Genomic DNA, 17287 nt, shown 5'->3' on the forward strand with positions numbered 1-17287 from the left:
TGCTGACAGATTCTTTACCATCTGAAACACCAAGGAAGCCCAATCAGGGGTACAAGAACTTTATATTCTTATTACTTGGGATTTCACCCTTGAACTCTTGGTTAAGGGTGGTGTTTGCAAGATTTCTCTAAAGTTATTCTTTTCCCATTGTAATTAATAAATATTGGGAGGGTGAGTGAGATACTTTTAGACTATGCAAATATCCAATTTCTCTTTAAACCTCTGCCCACTGATTTTAGCATCTTTTGATAGATGCTGCTTACAGCAGTTATGACTATGATATTCTATAGGTAATTTTCTATTCAGTTGTATTGTAAGATGACAAGTACTGGAACATGTTTGGATGGTGGTGGGATGGTCATGGAGGAGAGGCTGGAGAACCAATAAAGAAAAACTCTCTGGAAGTGGATGGGGTTTGGAGCCTGAGCTCTCTGAGGCTCTCCTTTGATGGGAGGCGGTGTCACGTCTTTCACTGTGGCAGGCAGAGGGAAGCGGGGCTGGAGGCAGGCCTGGACCAGCTTGTGGACTTGAGGGCGCCTCGGTGCTCTCATCTCAGTGTCCCTGGCATCTCACATTGGCTGAGGCCCAACAGAGGATTTCTGTGAATGTTTGCTAAGTGAGTGAATGAGAGAAAGCAGGAAACCCGCCTCCAAAGAGTAGGTACACTGTGGCTGATTCGTGTTGATGTTTGGCAGAAAACAGCAAAATTCTATAAAGCAGTTATCTTTCAATTAAAAATAAATAAATTTTTAAAAATAAAAAGTAGATATAAAAGGCTAGCTAATTGTGGATATAGTCGCAGTAAAGCAGGAAGAGGCTCTATGAGCTGATCCCACCTGTAAACAGCTAAAAACTATACAAATGTGCACACATGTAGCAACAATTTCAGACAGACAATTCAGACAGTCCAGTGCTGTGCTGAGGGGTAGGGGAGATTGGATGAGATGGATTGGGGATTTAAGGGTCGTGGAAACAGTTTGGAACAGTCTCTGTAGAAAATAGATACTGTGGGACCGCTTGGGTGATTGCTGACTAGCCCAGGGGCCAGGCAGGGTTCAGAGATGAGCAGCAGGGCAATGACCTGGTTGAGAAGAGTGACCCTGGGGCCCAAGCTGGTGAGAGGGCGGTGAAGCCAGCCCTGAACTGCTCACCTGGGAGCATGGCGTGGAGTCCAGGAGCTGGAGCGGAGATGAGTGAGACAGCACTTGCCAACCTTGGCTGCACGCTGGAGTCAGCTGGGATACTTAAAACATATATGTGTATTTCCATCCCTGAAAAGTGTGAATTCGTTGGTCTGAAGCAGAGCCTGAACTTTACTATTATTTTTTTATAAGCTCCCAAGTGATTATAACGTAGAACCAATTTTGCAATGTGCAACTCTAACGTGCAACCATTAGAGTAGAGGATGGTAAGTAAGAACAAGTTGAAGTTTGGAAACAATGGCAAGTTTTCAGAGGTGGCGATGATGCTAGATAGAGTAAGAGGGAAAATTAAAAATCAGTGGTTGAAAATGCCAAATAAAGTGGGTGGGCAGGGCTTAACGGATGAGGCGGCGATGAGAGAGGCTTCACAGGTGGCTCAGTGGGAAGGACTCCTCCAACTGCCAGAGCAGGACACACAGGAGACTTGGGTTCAGTCCCTGGGTCGGGAAGATGCCCTGGAGAGGAAATAGCAGCCCACTCCAGTATTCTTGCCTGGAAATACCCCATAGACAGAGGAGCCTGGTGGGCTACAATCCATAGGGTTGCAAAGAGTTGGACACAACTGAGCAAGTAAGCATACACACATACGTGAGCGAATGGTTGAAGTCAGAGGAGGAAGCATGTTGAAGAGGTGTGAGAGAGTGGATGTAGCTGGATTTAGCTATCCCTCCTGCCCTGAGAGATGGACAAATAGGGAAAGCAGGTCTGTCCATGACAGGGCGGGGAAGGAGAAAGTCAAGTTTCTGCCAAGGCTGGGAAGAGTGATAGAGGAATAAGCTTGAAAATAGGATTGTTCCCCCTAGGAATGGCCTTCACCAGGCTGGCTGGTGCTCGGTGCTGGAATGGGGCTCCCCGCTCAGCCCATTGTCTCGTGGGCCTGTGTCCATGGCATCCTGCCGTGTGGTCCTCTTACCCTTAGACGGGGCTCTGGGGAAGGCTGAAGCGCAGCGGCAGCGAAGGGCCTGGCTTGTGTCAGCCCTCAAGACCTAGTGAGCCCGTTGTTCACACAGAATGAGCTGCAAGCTCGTCATCTTTGACTTTGTAAGATTGGGAATCTCCAGTCTCACCACCTCACACCCTTTGTGACCCCATGGGCTGTAGCCTGCCAGGCTCCTCTGTCCATGGACGTTTCCAGGCAAGAACACTAGAGTGGGTTGCAATTTCCTTCTCCAGGGAATCTTCCCAACCCAGGGATCAAGCCCACATCTCTTGGACCTCCTGCATGGGCCACTGCACCACCTGGAAAAACCTCTTTACAAAAACAAAAACTGACGTTGTCATCATCTTGATTCTGTTTTGGCTCCGTCAGAACCTCCCTGTGTGGTGTGGAGTCAGGACAGTTAAGGGGCTCTCTGTAGGCGCAGAGGCAGACAGAGTCGGGCGGTGTGACGTGCATACTCTCAGAAGTCAGCAGCCCACCGCTGGAATGGATGTGTTGCCACTGTTCTCAGCAAGGAGGTTGGGAAGCCACACACACCTGGAGTTCACAGCTAGGAAGGAAATCCTGTGATGAGGGAAGGCGTTTAGACAGTTTCTTGTTCTACTTCCGGGTGTCCCATACTGAACCTACAAGGTTTAGGAACCCTCCAAATGAGGCCACTATGGAGCCCTTGACTGAATCTGAGGATCGGGTCTGAGATCTGACTGTGTGGACCTGTGCCAACCCGTGCACAGCTGGGAGAGGCCGTAGAGACATGCACGTCACAAACAGATCCAGTTGAAGTTAGCCAAGGCATTTCACTCCCTTCCTGCTCACCCACCCCCCCAAAATCCGGAAGCAACGAACAGCAAAGCAAAGCAAAAACACAGAAAAAGCCCCACTTTTAATGAAACGAGGAAACTCTCAAAACCTCAAACCACAAACCGTGAAGTGTGCCTGCCAAACACTGTAAAATTCTGCACTGAAATTGGTGAAATGTGGAGCACCAACGTACCCTGCCTCCAGCCTTGAGCCGGAAACACATTTTCTTAGATGTTGGTGTCATACTCCCAAGGGACCAAATCATTGATCTTTGAATTGGAGTGGAATTTCCTGAAGGCAAGGGGGATCTTCTGTTACTGGGGGAACAGGAGGTAAGTTTAGGTGATACATGAGAGTCATTTAATTATATCAAATAGCGTAATGAAAAAGTGATTCATTTAGGTTTCATTTGTGATTACATCAAGAAGACAGTCTTGGTTTGGTGCCCAATGGCCTTTAACTTATTTCTCATTTATATTAATCTCTCTTCCTAACTGAAAAATACAGACCTCAGACAAGTGTATCTAGCTAGAACTTACTGTCTTTGTTGTGTTTTCATTGCCTTATAATAGTTACTTCCTATTTACAGCCAGTGATACTGGCTTTTCATTAATGATAATGATATGTTTCCATTTTAAATAAGTAAGAATTGGGAATTGGTTCAAAGAAGAACGTTTATTGTAACAGAGGTGATATGCAGATGAGGCAAAAATTGAGAAGTGGTACCCAAATGACTGAAATTTAGATTTGAGTAACAAGATCCAATGGACGGAGGAACTTGGTAGGCTATAGTCCATGGGGTCGCAAAGAGTCAGACACAACTGAGCAACTTCACTTTCTTTCTTTTCTTTCAACAAGATCCACGGGCCCCAGAATAAACACGTAGTGTTCTTATAGAAACAAAAACAGGATGATAGCCTAGAAGGTCAACATTAAGGAGAAACCAGGGTGACATTTGCTTATTTCTATTATATGTGACCTGGCCCTCAAGCCAAAGAAATCTCCTGGAGGCCAGAAGGTGGAGGCGATGGAGAGGGACTTGCTAGATCGTTGCCGAGAGTCTAGATGGGGGGGCCCTGCTGAGGGTCTCAGGAACCTCTACAGCACCCAAATCTGAGAACCAAAGAGACGTTCTTCACGGACAGGAAATGAGCAGACTTGGAATCACACCAAAGTAAAGCTACCAAGTGTCTCTGTGGCCTTCTTCCACCTCTTCCCACGCTATTGAGAAGTGTTAGTCACTCAGTCGGGCTGCCCTCACAGCTCAGTTGGTAAATCATCTGCCTGCAATGCAGGAGACCCGGGTTCGATTCCTGGGTCGGGAAGGTCCCCTGGAGAAGGAAATGGCAACCCACTCCAGTATTCTTGCCTGGAGAATCCCATGGACAGAGGAGCCTGACAGTCTACAGTCCATGGGATTGCAAGAGTCGGACACGACTTAGCAACTAAACCAGTCACTCGGTCACGTCCAACTCTTTGTGACCCCATGGACTGTAGCCCACCAGGCTACTCTGTCCACAGAATTTCCCAGGCAAGAATGGAATGGGTAACCATTTCCTTCTCTGGGAATCTTCCCAACACAGGGATTGAACCTGCATCTCCCACATTGCAGGCAGATTCTTTACCATCCCATGCTATTCTTTAACAAGTAATTCTCCATCTCATTGGAGAAATTATAGAATTTTTTAGAAGTCCCAAAGAGGAGGTTCTGAGGTACAAATAAGAAATTATATAGCAACAAAAGAGGATAAAACCAAGTGTCAGGACTCAAGACAGAAAAGAGTGGAGAGCTACTTTAGAATCAACCAAAAATAAAATGAACAAGTAAAAGCACAGTAGAACAATATGAAAAAGGACAGAGAAGTGTTTTACATCAGAAACTTGATAGTTACAGAAAATAAACAATGGAGACCCAATCTATGACTAATTGGCATGCCTGGAGAAGCACTCAGAATAAATGGAGCAATAGAAGAAACCTAACTGGAAGGAAGAATTGAATCAGCATGTAGACAGCTCACATTGTGTCACCAAGTGATCAGTGATTGCACATATCAGATAAAAAATCAAAAGCAACACCTATTAAATGACAACAAAGCAAGTCTGCAAAAGTCAAGAGCGTAAAGATGTGACTCATGAATTTTATATTCTGCCAAGTCGTCCTTTAAGTATAAAGGAAGGCTATTGGCAGTCATTCTTGCACATGTAAAACTCAGGGTTTGCACATTCTTGAAAGTTCTTTATACTTAAACCCAGTTAACTGAAACATGAATCAAAACAAATCAAGAAGTGAGGATAGAGAAAAACTGCTCAAGATGAGTTTTGAATGGTTTTAAATGTGGAGTTGTTTCAACAGCTATGGGGTTGAAGGTTAAGAGAAAAATGTAAATTTTCCAAACTCTTACAGTGTAAAAATAACTATATATCTAACAAAAATGTGGATGTTGGGACAAAAGGCAGTAGGAGAACTTATAAGTATGTAAGTTCACTCATCTGTAATGGCAAGGAAATAGTCACTCTAAAAAATGGAATGCATGAACTGCAGCCTTTTAAGCAAGCATGATTCCAACTTCTTGGTGATTTTTATGTTAGGTTTCTTATCTTTCAAGGGGATACTTCAAGAATGTTTGTGGTACAGAAACTGTACCACAATTTAGCTGAAGTTCAGCAATTCTTTCAATTTTATTTCAGTTTCTTTTTCTAGAAAATTAACTTTCATCATTTTACTTAAAAGTAATTTGCAGAATAAAATCCTGCTGTTGTCTGTTGTTCTTTCTCCTCCACTTTGGAGCACACTGTCCCGTTGAGGTAATTTATTCCAAATGTTGATGGCTGTTTCTAGGAAGTGAGATTTGGGGCATGTTTTTTTAAAAAAACTTCCTCTTTGTAGTTTTGTGTTATTTTTATCAGAGAACACATGACATAAGAAGTAGCAGCCACTCTCTGAGTAGTGAGGAGAAACGGCCCCTGTCCTCAGGTGTGACTCCTGTGGTTCTGGTATGTTACGTGGCAAGAAAGGGTCTCACAGATGCAGTTACGGTTACTAATCAGTTGGCTTTAACTTGGGAGGGGGGCAGGGTGGGCCTAGCCTAGTCGTGTGAGCACGGAAGTGCTGGGAGTGTTCTCTGGCTGGTAGCAGAAGAGACAAGATTCAAAGCATGGGAAGGCGTCAGTGCCAATAGATACCCCGATGCTGGCTTCAAGATGGAGGCGGGCACCGAAAAGGCCCTGCCTTGAGCCAGCCTCCCAGAGCTGATAGCAACCCTCGCCAACACGACCAGGAAAAGCAGGCCCTCGGCCCTAGGACGGCAAGGACCTGAGCTCTGCCCATGGCGTGAATGAACTCTGAAGGAGGGTTTTGCTGGAGCCCCCGGGCAGAAGCCCAGCTTGGCCTGCACCGTGATTTCAGCCTTGTGAGACCCTGAGCCATGGGACCTGGCAAGTGCTGACCTGCAGAACAGTGAGAGAATAGCTGCTTCTGCTCTGTGGTCCTCTGTTACACGGTAATAAAGAAACTAGTGTGCGCTGCCTTATGTGAAACGTCGCCCGTGGGAGCTACAGGGCGCTCAGCCTGGCGCTCAGCGGTGACCTGGACGGGTGGAATTGGGGGTGGGGGTGGGAGGGAGGGCCAAGAGGAAGGGGATACACGTGTATATACTTAACAGCTGGCTCGGTTCACTGTACGGCCGAAACAGCACAGCATTGTTAAGCAACTGTGCGTGTGTGTGCACGCTCAGGCACATCCGACTCTGACCACGTGGACTGCAGCCCGCCAGGCTCCTCTGTCCGTGGAATTTTCCACACAAGAATACTGGAGCGGGTTGCTGCTTCCTCCTCCAGGGGATGTTCCCGATGCAGGGATCGAACTGCATGTCCTGCACTGGCAGAGGGAGTCCTTACCACTGAGCCACCTGGGGAACCCAAAGCAGATATACTTCCTATTAAAAAAAGAAAGCAAAGCGAATAAAGGTAGTGCACGTGTTCCTCCATGCCAGACGTCCAGAGTCGGAGTCCCCGTCCTCAGCCCCACCTGTCCCCATGCCATCCTCACCCTGTTGCACGGCCTTCCTTTCCTTCTGCCGAGCTCAGAAGATCTCTGGAAGCCCCACGTGAGCTGTGAAAAATGGACCGTTTGGTGCGATGGCCAGAAGACTCCAGTTTGGGATTAGCTGTTTGTGGCGGCATTGGATCAGATTAGGCCTTTTGCACCAGTTGACTTGTAAAACAACAAACAAAAATTTGGTTTTACGTGGATAACTAGACGAGTCTGAGTCAGGAAGCTGGAGGGGAAAGGGAGGGGTTGGGAACACGCAGCGTGGTGAGTAGGAAAGCAACGTGGAGGGAGGCCAGGTAGACAAGAACAAGAAAAGACCCTGCCCCACCCAATCTCTTTCTCCCAGTTCCATCCCTTGGAAACAACCACCTTAGCTCTTTAGATATCTCTTCTGGAGTTATCTCTGTATCTGTAAATGCTATGCTTGTGTCTCTATGATTGGTTTCATATGCTATTTTTTTCCTTACGATAAATAGATATTTAGGTAATTTTCAGCAGGACCCCCCTTCTCTTTATACAATTGTGTGACGCCTTTGTTTTTTTATAGGTTACCTGTGTTACTGTAAAGAGTAAAGCGTCTGCCTACAATGCGGGAGACCTGGCTTCGATCCCTGGGTCGGGAAGATTCCCTAGAGAAGACAACTCTTGCCTGGAAAATCCCATGGACTGAGGAGCCTGGTAGGCTACAGTTCGTGGGGTCTCAAAGAGTCGGACACGACTGAGCAACCTCACGTCACTTCACTTCACTTCCTGGTCCATTAACAAGGGTTGTCTCCTGACTGCTCACTTTCTAAGATGAAGGTTGCAGCATCTCTACACTTCGCTTCTACATTCGCCTCCCAACTTTCTACCATTTGCAATTTTAAGGATAAGAACACATACGTTCTACTCTTAATTATAACTAACTCTCCCACAAACTGATCCTAAAAAATTAAAATCACTTAATAGCATTTACATTGTGACTCAGTACATATTGTTCTCTGAGAAGCAAAATGTTTATGAAGCTTGCTCTTGCTTTTATGATGCAGTTTTTTCCCTTGATTTTTCTATTTGCCTCTCTTTTATCTCGTTAACATTTGTCTTTACCATGGTTCATTTTCCCCCAGTGATTTCATCCAAGCAGGTATCCTGTTGAGCTATTAAGCCCTCCCCTCTGAGGCCAGGTCTCCTCCTGCAGCAGACAGCATGGCTGATGGGATGGGATTTTCCTCCATGCTTGCCTCCATGGGTTTCCAGGCTTTCCAAGATCCATGTTCCCCCTTTTCTTAAATGATACCTTTCTTTTCCTGCAGCACATTTTCCTGTAACTTCCTAAGAAATGGTGTACGAGGGGTCAATTTTCTGGGCCCTGTTTGTCCCAAAAGATCTTTATTCTACACTCACACTTGGATGCCAGTTTGGCTGAGGACAACACTGTGGGTTGAAAATCACTTTCTTCCAAGTTACTGAAGGCATCACACTCTTGCCTCTCTTTCCTTTTTGTCCCCAACTGTGTGGCTTATGGAACCCTAGTTCCCCAACCAGGGACTGAACCCAGACCCTCAACTATGGAAGCGTGGAGTCACACCACTGCACTACCAGGGAATCCCCCATACTCTTGCCTTCTAACATTCAGTGCTGCTGATGAGAATTTTATTTTCATTATTATTTTCACTCGTCTATAATGACCTTTTTTTTAACTGCAAGTTTTTTAAATTGCTCTCTTTATTTTTGGTATTTAAAATCAGATTATGTGACTGGGTGGGTCTTTTTGTCAAACTCTGCATTTACCCCTCAATGGACGCTCTGTCTGGAGCTGTGTGACCTTCAACGCTGCAAAACTCTCATGGCATTTCTGATACTGTCCTCTTCCTTTGTTCTCTTTGCCCTCTCTCTCTATGTCTACTATTAATTGGATGCTATACTTCTCTATTTTCTACACCTTATTTTCTACTTTTTAAAAATTTCTTTGCTTTTTGGTTCTACTTTCAGACAGAGTGCTATAATTTTTTTATCTTCCAAATTTTTTGTTGATCCTTTTATAACTCTGTCGTGTTTTTAACTTAGAAGAGCTTATCTTGTGTCCTTTGTTAGAGCATCCTATTCTTCTTTTATGGACGAAATCGCTTCTTGAGTCTTTCTGAATATATTAATTGGACCGTTTTCATTTAGCTTGCTTTTACTTTGGGTTCTCTTCCTCAAAATGACTATTTCCTCCAGGCCTGGGGTTTCTTCCCCTGTTTACTTTAGTCTCTCTCTTTCATTGTAAGTCTTCTCTTGAAATGCCCAGAGACTCTTCATTGTCCATCTTTAATTAAAATTAGAAATGAAGCCCAGGAACGTGACCAGGAGTGACTGGAGGGAAGGCTCAGTGCCCGGGAGTCCTGAGAACTAGGTCGTGCTGACTCCCACTCTGTAGACACTCTTTCTGTCAGTGTCTGTCACGTACTGACTTACGGCTGCGCTGGCCTCTGTTGCTGTGTGGACCTCCTCCAGTTGCCGTGGTCGCGGGCTGAGCACTGGATCCAGGGCGTAGGCTCGGGGGCTGTACTGCAGTTTGTTGCCCTCAGGCCTGCGGGATCTTCCCGGACCGGGGATCGAACCTGTGTCTCCTGCGTGAGCAGGCAGATTCCCAACCGCTGAACCACCAGGGAGGTCCGTTTTTTTGACAGTGGAGTCTGACTCCTTTCCTGGGTGCTAGAGACCCCGCCTGAGGGATGGGGTGAGATGGGCAGGACCTGGTGTTCCGTATGCAGACTCTCAGTTAACCGCCCTGTTCTCAGACCCTCTGCCGCTGTGGGGTCGCATCCGAGCTTCTCTGAGATTCAACCTCCCCTGTGTGCACTCCAGATGGCGGGCCGAGCCTCCTGTGGTTCTGTGGTTTGTTGCACACATCTAGACCCTGACTTTTTCTTCCCTGGTGTCACAGAGCCAATGAATGCAGAGCCTGGACTCAAACCCTCTCTTGAATCCCAAAGCTGATGTCCCTGCCCTCACGACAGCATCCTAGCAACTGCGTGGTTAGGGTCTGATCGGGAGGGAAGAGAGGAGCTTCCCTGGCGGTCCAGTGGCTAAGACTCCAAGCTCCCCACGTGGGGGACCAGGTTCCATCCCTGGTCAGGGAACTAGATCCTGTGCAGTTAGATAAATAGATAAATATTTAAAGGAAAGAAAGAGGATGAGAAACCTGGGCCTGTTTTTCAACAGACATGATAGATTTGTTCGCTTTTAAGTGCTTATGGTATCTGAGGATCATATTCGTTTCTTCAAAGGTTCCCAACACAAATGCTTAGCATAAGCTAGAGAGATAAAGTGGGGGGGGGGGCTCCGGAGGGGGGACCCACACCTCGTTCAAGGTGACGGTCACTCCTCAGCCGCGGCCAGTTGCTGCCACACAAGCATGCTCGCCAGCCTCAGCTTCACCTTCCAATTTTCCAAGAAACACCAAAATTCAGGTTATTGAGTAATAGGTATTATTGGGTAATGAGGTAAAATGTTGGCAAATAACTCAGCTGTGACTGTAGACCAGCTGCAGTGACTGACGTTGCACTTGGAGAGAAAGCCTGAAACAGCGTCGTGGAAGGAGCAGAAAGCAAAACCCAGCGCAGGACCCCAGCAGTCACAGAGGCCTGCTTCAGACCACGCCGGGCGGTGGGCCTTCTCTGAGCTCCGGGGGCTCCGGGAGGCTGACCCAGGCGCAGTTTCCACTCCTCTTAACGCTCACAGCCCCACGGCCTCTCTTAGGTCCCAAGCCAGCTAGTTTGTCTCCTTTTCTTCTCTCCAGTCATTTTGCTCAAAGGAATCTTCCTCCTTTTGGATGACAGAGCCCACAGCACAGGAAAAAGATTCCTGAACACTCAACATGGGCATTGGTGAGAGCAGGGAGGGAGGCTGAGATCCCAGACCCCGAGGACTAGTGACAAGGGGCAGAGTTAGCCAGAGGCCTTCCTGGAGCCTGGGACATGGCCCAGAAACCATTTAACATCCTTGAGCCAGAGCTTCTGCCTCTGTAAACTGAGATAATAAAAATAGTTGTTTGTACTTCATAGTATTGTTCCAAGAACCAAGTGAAGTAATGTGCAAGGGGGTGGCATTGTGATTGCAAATAAACTATCTCCTCTGGAGAAGTTAAGGATGCATCTGAATGGTACAAGGTGGGGACCAGAAATAAGCCTTAGAAATATCCCAAGGTTACTCTGTGATGAAATTGCCTGCCAGTCGTTTTGGGGTTGATGTCATTCCGTCTGATGCAATGGATTGCAGTTTATTTTGTTTCATTAAACATATTTAAATAACAAGATACCTAAAATATCAAGGAATATTAAGAAAGGAGGTGAGCCTGGGTATGTGATGACTCCTCTATCCTGACTCCGTCATCCTCCCAGGATGACCTGAGGAATCAATTCCAGAAGACATGGATCCTCCTTGGTTTTCAGGAACTCCATTTGTGGGGTCAGAAAAATTCCCTTTAGGCCATACAATCTTTTGGGAAACTGAAGGCGAGCTGTGGCATCGAGGTTACACCGAGTTCTAATCCAACTCAGCTGTCAGAAGAGCAGGAGCCTCTAAGTTTCCTCCGGCTGAGGGATTATGGCCTCCTGCCCAGGCAGGGTCAGCCTTGTCACTGTTTCCTGATTCCTGTGTACATTTCATACTGAATGGTTCAGAGATTCCCGTGCAAATATGATAGATGCAATTTTTATAAGAGCAAGCCCTTTGGAAATGACGTATTTGCTTAACAATAGAATAGTTAAATAAATCATATTTTTACGATGTAGGATTGTGCAGCTATTATGAGTGTATTTGCATAGTGATTCACGCTGGGGAATGGTAACAGCACAGATGTGGTAGTACTAAGCTGGACCAAGGGTGTACCCTCTTCTCCCAGGACAAGCCAGGTGAAACCAGACGGGAGCACGACTTTGAGTCCTGCGGCCCAGCTGTGCGGGGCTGGCGAACGGCCGCAACCTGTGGGCGGGCGAGCCCTGCGCTATTCACAGCGGCCAACACAGCTGCCGCCTTCGAGGGGAAGTGGATGCCACAGACACTGCCTAACCCTCACACACCTGCACTTGGGAAAATCCCAGAAGCCACTGGTGCATATTTTCTGAGAAGGCTACATGTGGGGATATTGCCCCCGTTCGTGATTGTTGTCTCGAGTGAGAAGAACCAGGTCAACGTGGAATGAAATCCAGGAGGAAGTCAGCTCTATGTGTCAGTGGAAGCTGAGTTCTATGAGCTGAACATGTTCTTCAGTGCAAAAGAAAGTTGAGTTGAGTCATTGCTTTTATTCTTGACCCTGGGACTTGTCATGGGGCCAGGGGAGGGGGGACAGTCTTACCCCAAATCCAAGTTAATGATCTGGATCGTCTCATCAGAGGACTGTTTTCAGCGCCAGCTAAAGAGCCTTTGGGAGTGCAGATCCCAGGAGAAGCAGCAGCCCAGCCAGGCACAAAGAGATTTCCCTGACAAGAACATCAGGGTCATCTGAGAAGCTGAGCAGTTCTGACACTGGTCTGGCTGGAGCCTTGAGGCGTTTTCTGGCTCAGCCCCCAGTGATGTCCTCCTTGAACCCTACAGGGTGGAGGCTGACGCAAGAGGATTCATTTTACCAGAAACACTTTCCCATTTTGGGCCAGAAGTGGACGACTTTGGCGCTCCTCTAATGGTGAACTGTGGACGGGACAAGGCGATCTCCCTTCCAAGTCATCCAGACGACTGACCAAACCGCTCTGGCCACAGGTGGGATCCGGACCCAGGGCATCAGCGAGAGGCCATGGTGCCTGGCTAGATGATGGGGGTGCCCAGCATGACCCCAGAAGCCGCTGAGGGAGGTTTTGATAGGAAATACGTTGGCCCCCTGATGCAAAGAGCCAACTCACTGGAAAAGACCCTGATGCTGGGAAAGATTGAGGGCGGGAGGAGAAGGGGACGACAGACGATGAGATGGTTGGATGGCATCACCGACTCAATGGACGTGAGTTTGAGTAAGCGCTGGGAGATAGTGATGGACAGGGGAGCCTAGCTGCTGCAGTCCGCGGGATCGCAAAGAGTCGGACACGACTGAGCGACTGAACAGCAGCAACAGCAAGGGCCCTGTTTGAGAAGGTGCGACGAACCCTAGGGAAACTGGTGACTCTGTCTCTGCCCATAGCACGTTGAAACTTGAAAACCAGTTTACAGCCAGCTGGGGAAATAGAGGCAGAGAGATTAAATCAGTTGCCCAAAAGCATACAACTGTAAGGTGAAGGAATCCACATTTGAACCCAGGTCTTCTTGATTCCTGCTTGTTCTACTTTTCATAAGACCTTTCAGGAGAAACCAGAAAATGTCCAAGGAATACTGGTAATCCAGTCGGAAGAAAATAAACGTGACTGCCGTGCTGTGCTTTGTCGCTTGGTCGTGTCCGACTCTCTGCGACCGCAGGACCGCAGCACGCCAGGCCTCCCTGTCCATCACCAACTCCCAGAGTCCACCCAAAGTCACGTCCATTGAGTCGGTGATGCCACCCAACCATTTCATCCTCTGTCGTCCCCTTTTCGCCCTGCCTTCAGTATTTCCCAGCATCAGAGTCTCCTCCAATGAGTCAGCTCTTCCGGTGCCAAAGTACTGGAGCTTCAGCATCAGTCCTCCCGAGGTTGGTTTGGATGGATTGGTTGGATCTCCTGGCTGTCCAAGGCAGTCTCAAGAGTCTTCTCCAGCATACAGTTTGAAAGCATCAGTTCTTTAGCAGTCAGCCTTTTTAAGTTTAGAACCTGATGGAGGCGAAACCAGGCAGTTGTTCAAACCCACGAGGAGGGGTAGGAGGTCTGACACTTGGGTTAACACTGAGAGATGAGGAGGCAAGGGATGGAGGAGGCATTCCAGGGAAAGGCAACATTGAGGGCAAAAACAAAGAGAGACAACAAAGCAGCCTGAGGCTTTTGCAAATGCCCGGAGCCAAGGCTGCAGGCAGGGAGGAAGTCACGTGCTAGGTGAGGGACCAGGGCGCCCCCCCAGGAGCTGGGAAATCACGGATGGCAGAGTAAAATAAATTTCTTTTTCATAACATCCTGCCAAACGGAGCCTGTTTCTAGTGTCTTTCTGGTTACAGTAAACATTGGCAAGCCTTGAAACACTAAGCTATTTTGTTTTAATTAATTTTAAAGGTAATATCAATGTCAATAAAAGCTACTTTGAAGGATATGCTAATGAGCAATTAAATTCAGTTCCCCTTGAAAACTGAATTTAATAACGTTGACCTACATTTACTTTCAAGGGACTTGGTTGTCTGCTTTTATCCTGAACATTAAAACAAGTGTTTTAGAACCTAATTTTTTATGGTGAGGCCGCAGTAGGGAGAATGAAACAGCTTGCCCTGTCTCCCACCTCCCACCCAGCCCTCCCCGGCCAGCCCCGTGGGTCTCTTCCCCTGAGTCCTTTTCTCTGACAATCCTTTTCATCCATTCATTCCCTGAACTGGTCAGCCTGCCTTTCTGCCAACAAACAGATGTCTCTTTTTGAAAACACTAGATTGACCTCAACAGCTAGGATTCGAGTAGCAGTTGGAAAGGAGGTCGCCTACACCCTGGAGGGTGTGACAGCCCCAAATAAGCGAGAACTGGGCCACGCTGAAGTTCTGGGGTTTCGACATTTGGGGGTTTTGGTGTTTGGTCTTCAAAGAAAAGCATGTTCTCTGAAGAACACTGGCGAGTAGAGAGAAGTGATAAAGAAATGGGGGGAAATAACCTTGTATCCAGCCATCCAAGGGCAGCCTCCGCTACTATTTTGGAACGTCTTCTCCTAGTGTTTTTCGCCTATGTTTTTTATTTCTAACATACTTGGGGGAACCCAGGGAAGTCCGTGTTCAGTAGAGGCGTCTCTGTCCCCAGTACAGGCCTTCAGTGAGTCAGTTAGAGGGACGGGTTGTGCTTATTGGAAAAGAGCTGCAGGCCTTGCATGCCCATCCCCTCTTTCCACCAAACCTCCATGTTAGGAGCAGAACAGGGGAGAGAGCCTTCTTCGTGGGCCACTCTGAGCACATTCACACCTTCACCACACGCAGGCTTGTGGTCTGCCTCACACGTACAGAGCAAGGTGAGAAAGACCGGGAAACTGAGCGTCCAGGCCCCACCCAGATACCCTACTGTGGGCAAGCAAGAGCGGAAGGAGCGGTACTACACACCACACGTTCCTGGACGTTCCTTCCCGAGGAACGGAAATGCCTCCTTGCTTTTATGTCGTCTTAAGAATGGGGATGCCAGCCGTGTTTGTCTGTGTGTGTGTTCCGTTTGAATATGTGAGAAATATGTGTTCCTACCTGTCTCCAGGTCTTCCCCTGACTTGCTCCCATTCAGGGTGCAGCTCAGCTGTCACTTCTTAAATCACTTCCACGACCCCCACACCTTCCTCCACCCCACCCCACCGCCTCACTCTGCACCTCCTCACCCTCTCGGTGGTCTCCCTCACGTGAGCCTCTGTCTAACGTGATCGTGTTCATACACTTGCTTGCTTGTTTGCGGCCCATCTCCCCCCTGGAGTGCACGCTCCACAGAGGCCGGGAGCTCCCCTCTGGTTTCTGTGTGTGTCCCCGCGGCTCAGCGCGGGCTGCGGGCGCACAGTGAGCTGATGACACGTGCTGGGTGAGCGCACCGACCCCTGCGCTCCTCACCCCTCAGGGCCGAGCCCAGCGCCCTCCCTTCGTCCCTCACCGTGGCCCCAACCTTCAGCTCCTGAGACAACTGCAGGATCCCCGCTGCTGTCTGCTCCAGTCTGTCCTACCTGCTGCCAAGGGCTCCTCCTGCACCACACCCTGCTGCTCCCCCGTTTAAACCCACCTTCTTCCCCTTCCCTGCAAATCCACGGGCCGATTTCCAGTGTGGTGGAAGAGAAGGGCATTGCTGGAGTTACCTTGGAATTGGGGGTGAGAGTGGGGAAGCTCAGATTGAAAGCAAAGCAATGCTTTCCAACCAGCTTTGCTCTGTTCTGAACTCAAAATATTTCATTTTTTCTATCAAGTATTATGTAGGGAGGGCCTGAGATTCTGTGTCTATTGGGGAGGTGAGGGCGTGGTTTTTAAAAGTTGAGAGAGGTGTGAGTTGATCTTTCTCCTGGACAGGTCACAAGGTCTCCCTCCTCTGTGTCTCCCCACGCGGACGTGCCTTCTCGACCTCCCCGTCCTCTCCTCGGGCCAGCTCAAAGGCCGCTCCTGTGACGCCTGCCCACCTTTCTCCTCTTCCCCACAGAGCGAACTGCCTACCCCTGAAGCCCCATGGAGCGTGTCCACAGCTCTGATGGGTCATTACTTTGTACTGGTTCAGATTCCCATCAGACTGTGGGGCCCATGAGGGCGAGGCACTCAGAATCTTGGTCAGCCCAGGCTGTCGTAGCGGAGCACCGCACTAGATGGCTTAAACAATAGGCACTTCTCTTCTGGGGCTCCCCTGGCGGTCCAGGGGGTGGCTCAGCCCATGCTTCCTACCAGCGCAGGGGCCAGTGGCTCAGTCCTTGGTTGGGGAAGTGAGAGCCAGCTGCCATGCGGTACAGCCAAAAGCACCCAGGCATTTGTTTTCTCGCCGTCCTGAAGCTGGAAGTCTGAGACCAGGGTGCCAGCAGGTCTGGGTTTGGATGAGGGCTCTCCTCCCGGCTTGTAGTGGCCGCTTTCTGCTGTGTCCCACGCGCTGGAGAGAGGGAAAGCTCTCTTCTTGTGAGGACACTAATCCCATCAGACCGGGGGCCCACCCTCTTGATTATTTCCCCGCAGCACCGTCTCCAACTTAAAAATCCGGAGGTGAGGTAGGGCACAAACATTCAGTTCATAAAACTCAGTAAACGTTTTTAAGCACCTGCTTGGCAGCGCTGGGCGTCAGCTGCCGCGCGGGGTCTGCAGGGCGCCGTGGGACCGCTCCCGGTGCCGTGGGGACCCCCCAGATGTGCAGTGCAGACTCAGGAGCTGCAGCACTCGGGCTTAGTTCTCCGTGGCCTGCGAGAGCTTAGTTCCCCAGCCAGGGATTGAACCCACGTCCCCTGCGTTGCAAAGTCGTCTTTTAACCACTGGATCACCAGGGAAGTCCCCCCAGTAGACATTTTGTAAACAAGTCCAAAACCCAGGCTTCCTTCAATTCCCCATGACCAGGGCAGGGTTGGCTGTACCAAGAGGGGGCTGCCGTTCCTGGGACCCACCTTTGAAAGTCAGAGGCGCTGAGGGGCTCTAGCAATTTGCGACAGTGTTAATGCAAGCCAGTCTTGTTACCTGATTCCCTTTCACAGGTCAAGAAGGTTAAGCCCCAAAGAAGTTCAAGGGACTTGGTCAGTGTCTCATCCATCTGATCTGTG

The sequence above is a fragment of the Muntiacus reevesi genome, chromosome 7 (genome assembly GCF_963930625.1).
Source record: "Muntiacus reevesi chromosome 7, mMunRee1.1, whole genome shotgun sequence".
Taxonomy (NCBI): Eukaryota; Metazoa; Chordata; class Mammalia; order Artiodactyla; family Cervidae; genus Muntiacus; species Muntiacus reevesi.